Raw genomic sequence first — 9,208 nt, forward strand, 5'->3', positions numbered from 1 at the left:
GTTTAACACCTACAGCAATGATCTCAAGAACTCAATCAGTCAAAGGTTTCACCAACTGCCATCAACAATCAGTCTACCCTATGAAATTAGCCATTTGACGCATCATGCGCAGAAATGTTTTCATCATATTTATTACCTACTAGCTTCTGCCAGCGACTTCATCCGCGTTAGATTCGGACTTTGCAAAGACAGGAAGAAATAATAAACACCAGCCTATCCAATTATCTAACTAAAGTTACCTACCTTAAAATAAATAAAATTTAAACTATGTATTAATTATTTGTAATTTAGACCAATATATAAACATTACCAAAATAACTAGTATTTAACCTATTTCATAAAATAACAACAAAAGAAAGTTAAAAATAAATGATTTAAAACTTAAAAGTCGCCCAATAAGGTTGAACACTCTGAACGTCTATTCCCATCAATCGCATCAACAGCAAAATGACTTCAGAATTACAAAGTTACCTTGAGCAAACTCTTTTTTTTTATTATCCTATGCTGTCCCACTGCTGTACAAAGGCCTCCCACAAAACCCTTCCACTTTTCTCTATCCATCGCTGCTTGAGGCCAGTCCGAGAGGAAGCTGTCCAAGTCTTCCCTCCAAACCTCTAAAACGTAGGGTCGAGGTAGACGGGCAAGAGATACAACATGTCGACGAATACATCTACTTGGGCCAGTTAGTGTCCTTCGAAAACAGTCAAGACAAGGAAATCTGGAAGAGCTACTGGTCCATGAAGTCGCTTATGAAGGGTGAGCTCCCCTTATCGCTGAAGCGAAAACTAGTCGACATGTGTATTCTGCCCATCATCCTCCGAGCCTTTTTCCCAAACTACGTTGGGGTCGGCTTCCAGTCTAACCGGATGCAGCTGAGTACCAGTGCTTTACAAGGAGCGACTGCCCTATCTGACCCCCTCAACCCAGTTACCTGGGCAACCCAATACCCCTTGGTTAGACTGGTGTCAGACTTACTGGCTTCTGACTACCCGTAACGACTGCCAAGGATGTTCAATGACAGCCGGGACCTACAGTTTAACGTGCCATCCGAAACACAGTCATTGGCGTCTAAGATATACTTAGAAAGTACATACAATCTTAGAAAAGTTGCATTGGTACTTGCCTCACCTGGAATCGAACCCGCGCCCTCATACTCGAGAGGTTGGTTCTTTGCCCACTAGGCCACCACGACTTTTTTCTGCATCATATTCTTATTATGTGTATTCTGCCCATCCCATCAGAATTGGTCTTTGACCGAATCTCAGAAGTCAAGGCTAAAAGTAAGCCAAAGGAGCATGGAGCGTAGCCTGCTCAACATACGGCGTTCTTCACGTTCACAGAATGTCACGCTTGCTCAAGGAAAATTGGGGATTAAAGACACTAGTCTGTCCAAGATCCCTCTTCGACAATGATTTCCAAGATACTTACCATGCGGGTAGTATAGGATTCCGAGCCAAGGGTAGGTCTCAATGCGAGTGATTCCATCATACACATGCCTTATTGGAGAGTTGTCAATGCCACAACTTGCAGAAGAAAGTACTGAAAACATAACAAATATATAAATGCCTTAGCATCATGCCTTTCCATTTCGCTACTATGTTGGGGTCGGCTTCCAGTCTAACTTGCCTGACCTCTGCTGAAGGGCTGCCTGACCTTCACAGCCCAATACCCCTTGGTAAGTCTGGTTGCCAGACTTTCTGGCTTCTGATTACCCGTAACGACTACCAATGATGTTCAAATGATAGCCGGACGTGCCCTCCGAAACATAGTCATTGTTGTCCAAGTTATACAAACTTTGAAAAAATTCATTCGTACTTGCCTGTCCTGGAATCGAATCCACACTCATTCTTGAGAGGTTGGTTATTTAGCCACCAGGCCACCATGACTTACTCTTATTCTATGATTATTGTCCACTAAAAAAATAATGACTTAAAACTAATTACTTACACAGATTTAAACAAGACGGTATATTGAATAATAGGACACCAATAGCAGTCAAACTAAGCATATTGTCTTTAGAACTATGTGCCTTACACTTCACGATAATCACTATTACACGGGGGTCACAGCACCAAAGATTATATCATATACACGAGGTCTTTGCAATGTTCTTCGTGACAATAGCGAAAGTTCATCTAGTCCCTTTCGAATTTCTCAAGCGAATATTACTATCGTGAATACCTTTGATGCGCATAAACTTATTGACGGTGACCCCCATAAAATATCTATCGTCTTCAGCCGAAAACTACACGTTACAACCAACAGCCCAGTCACACATTAACAAAATATTTGATCATTTATTTACACTGAATGATTCTGCATTTGGATTTTTCTTATAATGAGCCGCTTAATAAAATCAGTTCTTTCTTATATAGCTACAACTCACGGCAAATTAAGTAATGTTTTCAATATAAACTCATTTGTTTACAAATAATTCATTTGAGTAATCGTCGCCTGTTTTGGAATTCCACTTTTGCATAATTCCACTTTGTCGGGCAACCAAAACACCAGTAACTGACAAAAATGGCATACTTTAGTTTCATAACAAAACACCATCGTGGAGGTTTTCTTCGCTTCTATATTGTTTGTGTTTCCCGGGTAACTGGATTGAAGAGGACTAGTTGACATTCGGTTCGTGTAGAACAGTGACATTAAGCTGCATCCGACATACTGATGTACAGTGGATCCGGCGTACAAAAATGTCAAAAATCAATTTTGAGAATACTACGAGGTGCTGATGAGTGAATTTACTTATATGGGTGTAAAATGGTTCAAAGTATTAAATAAGACTTAAAATTTATTCATATGGGATTTTAATTAATGATATTTGACAGATCTAATACTTTTTATTTAAATAAGAATATTTACACTATATTTTAAAATAAACTTAAATTAAAAAATTAAAACTAATAAAACGCTTCGAAAAATTGATCCTACATCCTACTAGTCAACCGGCAGTGTACCCAAAAGGCTGGCTGCATTGCCACGTTGAATGGCAATGCTTAATCGTTGGGCGAAATAAAAGCCAGCCCTTGGGTCACGAGAAGTGTCAACAAGGCGCTTAGAAATTCCCTTCGCAAGCGCGTGAGCACTCGGACCCAACGGCCCGAGAGTTTCAACCGCAAACGGCTCAAACATGTAATTCCCGATAAGGCTACTATATTTGCGCCGTTTGAGGTCCTCTGCTTGTGAAGCGCCAACACAACACGCAGTTCTAAGAAGATGGGATGGCGCAAGAGTGTCGACGCAGGTCGCGTCCCATACTAAAGACCTACCCATCTTCCACGCCAATAACGACATACCGTCTGGCCTCTTGCCATTCGCGTGTCAGACCACTGGGTTCTAATATGGCTGGAACGCCGACGGTAACAAGAGCGCGACGTATTATGTCACTGATATTCGCATGTCGTGCAAAGCGGCCCGAACTACGGCTGCACGACAAGCCATGGTGTCCAAGGCTGCGAACAGCTTCACCACAATGGCGGCGGTGAGGAGAGCAGCATGGAACACCCACCCCATAACATACCTCAGACAGAGCCGGACAAGAATGAACCCATTTACTTAAATCTACATAAATTAATCAAAAACGCAATAAGCAATAACAAAACAATCAAGCAATCTCGATGCGCTAACTTCCGAGGTCTAAAAAGTAATAATTTATATTTATAATACTCTATTAACTTATTTATTATCGACATAATCGAACATACACATCGACAAAACATACGTTATTGTAATACATTTATAAACAAACTTACCTACTATTATACTTCTAATACCTACTATATTTACAAACTAAATTATAACGTACAATCAAGAATAAAAATAAAAAAGTGGATAGAAAATAACAAAACAAAACCAAAAACCAGCTGAGGGTTAGGCGTCGAAGTACTCCGCATCGCTGTCCCCCGAAAACGTGCCCAGAAGACTGGCCGCATTGCCACGTTGAATGGCAATGCTAATTCTTTGTCCAAAGAACAAGCCAGCCCTCTGATCACGTGAAGCGTCGACAAGCCTTTTCGCTATGTCCTCGAACAGCGCCCGAGAACTCGGGCCCCATGGTCCGACGGACTATAATATAATTGAATGACACTTAAAATATTTGCAGTTACGGACAGGACGGGTTGTCGGTCTAAATGCAAATATGTGTCATTTGCTGCTATATTAGGGGGTACCATTTTACTACTTATCGATCGGGCCGGCCATGTTAATCATTTAAAGATTGTAGTGACAGGACGAGCATCTAGAGTGGCTCGGGAGTAGTCATGGCGCCCTCACGTACCGCATGACGCAGGTCCTCACCGGACACGGTTGTTTCGGGAGGTACCTGCACCGAATCGGTCGTGAGGAGGCGACCGGGTGTCACCATTGTGCGGACAGCCCCGAGGACACGGTGGACCACACAGTCCAGGTGTGCCCCGCATGGGAAGGGCACCGCCGGGTCCTCGTCGAGGCTTTGGGCGGCGGCGACCTCTCGCGTCCGGCCCTGGTTCAGGCCATGGTCCGGGGCGAGAGGAAATGGGATGCCGTCGCCTCCTTCTGCGAAGCGGTCATGCTCGAGAAGGAGGAGGCGGAACGCCAGAGAGTACGCACCTCTCATCCCGGCCGCCGCGCTGGACCAGGTAGACACCACGGGCGCCGCGTGTCGCGTGATGACTCCCGACCTCCGTAGGCGTGGGCGGTGAGTTCGGGTGGCTCATCATCCCTCTGTCTGCTTAGACGACAGACCCGTGTCGACGGCGCGCGTTGTTCCGCGCTCCTCAAAGAGATGTCAGCAACCCCAGCGGGGCCCAGCAGGGCCAAGGCCTGCCGGGGCCCCGATACCGCGATAATTCGAAAGAGATACCGCGGCCCCGGTACATAAAAGGCCTATGACGGAACACGACGGTTTTTAGTCAGTAAGAGTCTGACACTCCCTCACCGCTGCTAACCCACAGCGGGAGGCTTCCGCCCGTGGCTTCGCCCGCGTAGTGTTCGGTTATATCGCGTTTCCAAGAGAATTCTTTAAAAGTCCGGAATAAAAACTATCCTATAATTCTTTCTCAAGGTCAGCTTTATCTCTGTACCAAATTTTATTAAAATCGGTTCAGTGGTTTAAACGTGAAATCATAACAGACAGACAGTTACTTTTGCATTTATAATATAAGTAGGTATTTTTAATTTTTGTTGAATTATTTGCGTTTCTAAGTCAAAGTCAAAGTCAAATCATTTATTTCATTTAGGCTTTCACAAGCACTTATGAACGTCAAAAAATATAAATAAAGTTGATTCTAGTTGCCCATTCCAAAAGTAGCTTTCTTTTCAGTAAAACATGCTCATCATACAAAGAACAATGCTTGTCATACATAAACAATTTAAATGATAAAATAGAGCTAAGCAGAAAACGAAATACTATATAAAATGTATTTGGCCAGCTTAACCCTTAATTTGGCAAGCATAATCTTTATCAAATTTTATAAAAAAAATACTGTAGTCTAATTATTTGAGGTATAAGGAAATAGAGAAAAATATTCAAAAAAATTTTTTTTCAGTAATTGCGCTGAAATAATATGTATCTTATTTTACACATTGCCAAATACGGAGGAAGGTATAGTTTTTCGATAATGTATCCAAAAGGATACATTACCAAATCGGGGTTATAAAATAAAATAGTTAATTGGTAAGAAAATTTATTTTTTTACATGAAAATCGTAAAAACAGTTCCGTTGTTTAGTTAGACATAATCTCACTTTATATTTTATCCGAATCCAGTGAAGGTGTTGAGGAACTACTATAAGAATCATGTTGTATTCCATAAACTGGCAATGTTGTGTCACTGGCTGTGTTATCTTCCTCATTGTCTGTTGTGTCACTGTCGTCCGATCGTGCATTTCCTGCAGGAATCAACGCTAGAATGCGCTTTGATCTTGCTCGTTTTAATACCTACGAACAAAAAAATTGCACATGCAACCAAACCAAACCCAAGCAAACTGAACACTGAACTGTTTATATGAAATTATGTCAAAAATTATGCAAAAAAAGATCTAAATAAAAATTAATTTTATCCTACGGAACCTTACATGCTGTAGGGTCTCACATGCGTGTAGTTAATATTTTTTTATATAAAAATTACGAGAATTTTAACGTGCGATAATAGGTTAACTTTTGGCAATGTGTCTTTAAAGATACAATGTTGTATAGTCGACATTTGAGCAAAGTATCTTTAAAGATACATTGAGGTTTGACACCTTGTCATGGCTCGATAAATACATTTCTATGCCATTATTTCAGCTAAATCGTTAGTATATTACGTTACACACATAAAATAGTAAGAACCTGACATCATCACATATAAAAAATAATAAAAATCAATAAAACTTACAGCTTTGTTGTTCTTCGCGACCGTCATTTTTTCAGGTTGACGTAAATCGGGATGTCCAGTTGTTGAAAATGCAATAGACTTACTTTTCCTAGTGATGTCATGAGTCAAACTTTATAATTAAATCGATCGATTCAAAAAAACACAATTATTTAACCCTTAATTTGGCAAGCATAATCTTTATCAAATTTTATAAAAAAAATACTGTAGTCTAATTATTTGAGGTATAAGGAAATATAGAAAAATATTTAAAAAAATTTTTTTTCAGTAATTGCGCTGAAATAATATGTATCTTATTTTACACATTGCCAAATACGGAGGAAGGTACAGTTTTACGATAATGTATCCAAAAGGATACATTACCAAATCGGGGTTATAAAATAAAATAGTTAATTGGTAAGAAAAATATTTTTTTTACATGGAAATCGTAAAAACAGTTCCGTTGTTTAGTTAGACATAATCTCACATTACATTTTATCCGAATCCAGTGAAGGTGTTGAGGAACTACTATAAGAATCATGTTGTATTCCATAAACTGGCAAAGATGTGTTATCTTCCTCATTGTCTGTTGTGTCACTGTCGTCCGATCGTGCATTTCCTGCAGGAATCAACGCTAGGATGCGCTTTGATCTTGCTCGTTGTAATACCTACGAACAAAAAAATTTGCACATGCAACCGAACCAAACCCAAGCAAACTGAACACTGAACTGTTTATATAAAATTATGTCAAAAATTATGCAAAAAAAATCTAAATAAAAATTAATTTTATCCTACGGAACCTTACATGCTGTAGGGTCTCACATGCGTGTAGTTAATATTTTTTTATGTAAACATTACGAGAAATTAAACGTGCGATAATAGGTTAACTTTTGGCAATGTGTCTTTAAAGATACAATGTCGTATAGTCGACATTTGAGCAAAGTATCTTTAAAGATACATTGAGGTTTGACAACGTGTCATGGCTCGATAAATACACTTCTATGCCATAATTTCAGCTAAATCGTTAGTGCATTACGTTACACACATAAAATAGTAAGAACCTGACATCATCACATATAAAAAATAATAAAAATCGATAAAACTTACAGCTTTGTTGCTCTTCGTGTCTGTCATTTTTTCAGGTTGACGTAAACAGGGATGTCCAGTTGTAGAAAATGCAATAGACTTACTTTTCCTAGTGATGTCATGAGTCAAACTTTATAATTAAATCGATCAATTCAAAAAAATACAATTATTTAATGTTACAGATTTTTTTAAAGTTGTTGTATCTTTAAAGATACATTTTCAAATTAAGGGTTAATGTTACAGATTTTTTTAAAGTTGTTGTATCTTTAAAGATACATTTCCAAATTAAGGGTTAAATTAGTCAAATGGACGTCTTTGGGATTTCGGTACTCGGTAAATCATTTTCTTTTTGCCGTACAGTATATATCGAGGATGGTCCCATATGTCCAGATATTTTTTTCTGACTACAACATACCGCTCAATTTCGGGATAATGTGACATTTCATTGAGAACCACATATGCTCTAAGCGGGTCTATGGTTTGAGATTGTTTGCCGTATATACCAACGCGCAAGTCTACATTCCTGGCGAATTCTACTTCAACGAAGAAGTGGATCTCCAGGTACTGGAAGCCGCCCACGCAGGGTGCCTGTGAGCCGCTGCACCACCTCCGAAGGTTCACTTTAGGAGCATCAGCTTTGCTCCGCTCACTGCTTGTAGCTTTGAAGATTATGCACGAGTATTCAAAGCCTGACACTATGGTTAGCTGAAAAAAAATATCAATCTGATTCAGCTATAAACAGGTATACACCTACATAGTATTGTTGTGAAATTATGAGTCACTTTTAGTGCCTGTAGGCTTATGATCGGGATATCTATAGGGACTTACGTTGTACACTAGTTTTCCGGTACGTTCCATCTTAAGGTTGTCAGTGAAAATTTCAGCTTTCATTTCTTCTCTATCGCACTCGCCGAAACGCTGTACATTAGATGTGGCTGAAAATCAAATTATTACTACATTTATTAAATACTCGTTACTTAGATGTATAAGCAGATTCAACCGAAGTTTCTGCTCACAATCGAAATAAAGGGAGCGTTATAAAATGACGTTTTACCTGAAAGCGTTACAAACTACCAACTTACTTCCGAATATTGAGAATCACACCACGTGTCAGAGCGTTTTCACATCCGATCAGATAGCGATATCGCTCTCACCGCCACATTTGGTCGGTGTGGCAACACTGCACCAGTTATTGTGTGCCATAATTATAATATTTATAGGTCTTTTATTTCAGGCACAACTTACTTTTAGAATTATATACTTAACCTATTGACTCTTGCGAGTAGTTGCGAGTCAGTGGTCTGCTTGCCCTATTCTGGCACAGGCCTCCTCCATTTCTTTCCACTCCGTTCTATTTAGAGCTGTCCTTGTCGATGTTTTTTTGCTATCATTTTTATTTCGTCTTCCCACCGTCGGAACTACCTGCCTCTATTTATTTTACAGTTTCTTAGGTACCAGAAACAACAATATTGGTCTACTTTTCAGTGCCTCTTATTATGTGGCCGGTCCACTTACATTTCAGTTTTCTTAATTCTTGTTGTTACGGTTTCAATTTGTGTGTTTTCGAATCTTTTTGTTTCTTATTCTATTCGATTTTTTTATACATCCATGGTGCCATAACAGAAACTAAATACTTATTAAATGTAACATAGGCCTAAGTTTTCTTTGACTGAAGTGCTATCCGTTTGGATGTTTGTATGTTTCAACAGACTTTGATGAAACTTGACAGACTTAATATAGCTGATATGTTAGAATACCACACAGGCTATCCAAAAGTAGCTAGTG

At 39.4% G+C, this 9,208-nt stretch overlaps 1 long non-coding RNA gene across 1 annotated transcript; it reads right to left on the bottom strand.

Annotated features, from left to right (window-relative positions):
- Nucleotides 1–6,747: 6,747 nt before the first annotated feature.
- LOC126056747 (uncharacterized) lies at nucleotides 6,748–7,652 on the bottom strand. The gene is made up of 2 exons (XR_007512236.2): nucleotides 7,445–7,652; nucleotides 6,748–7,005 (listed from the first exon to the last, which is right to left on the bottom strand). It is a non-coding gene; the product is annotated as an uncharacterized LOC126056747 (long non-coding RNA).
- Between the last annotated feature and the right edge of the window lie 1,556 nt (nucleotides 7,653–9,208).

The sequence above is a fragment of the Helicoverpa armigera genome, chromosome 24 (genome assembly GCF_030705265.1).
Source record: "Helicoverpa armigera isolate CAAS_96S chromosome 24, ASM3070526v1, whole genome shotgun sequence".
NCBI classification, from domain to species: Eukaryota; Metazoa; Arthropoda; class Insecta; order Lepidoptera; family Noctuidae; genus Helicoverpa; species Helicoverpa armigera.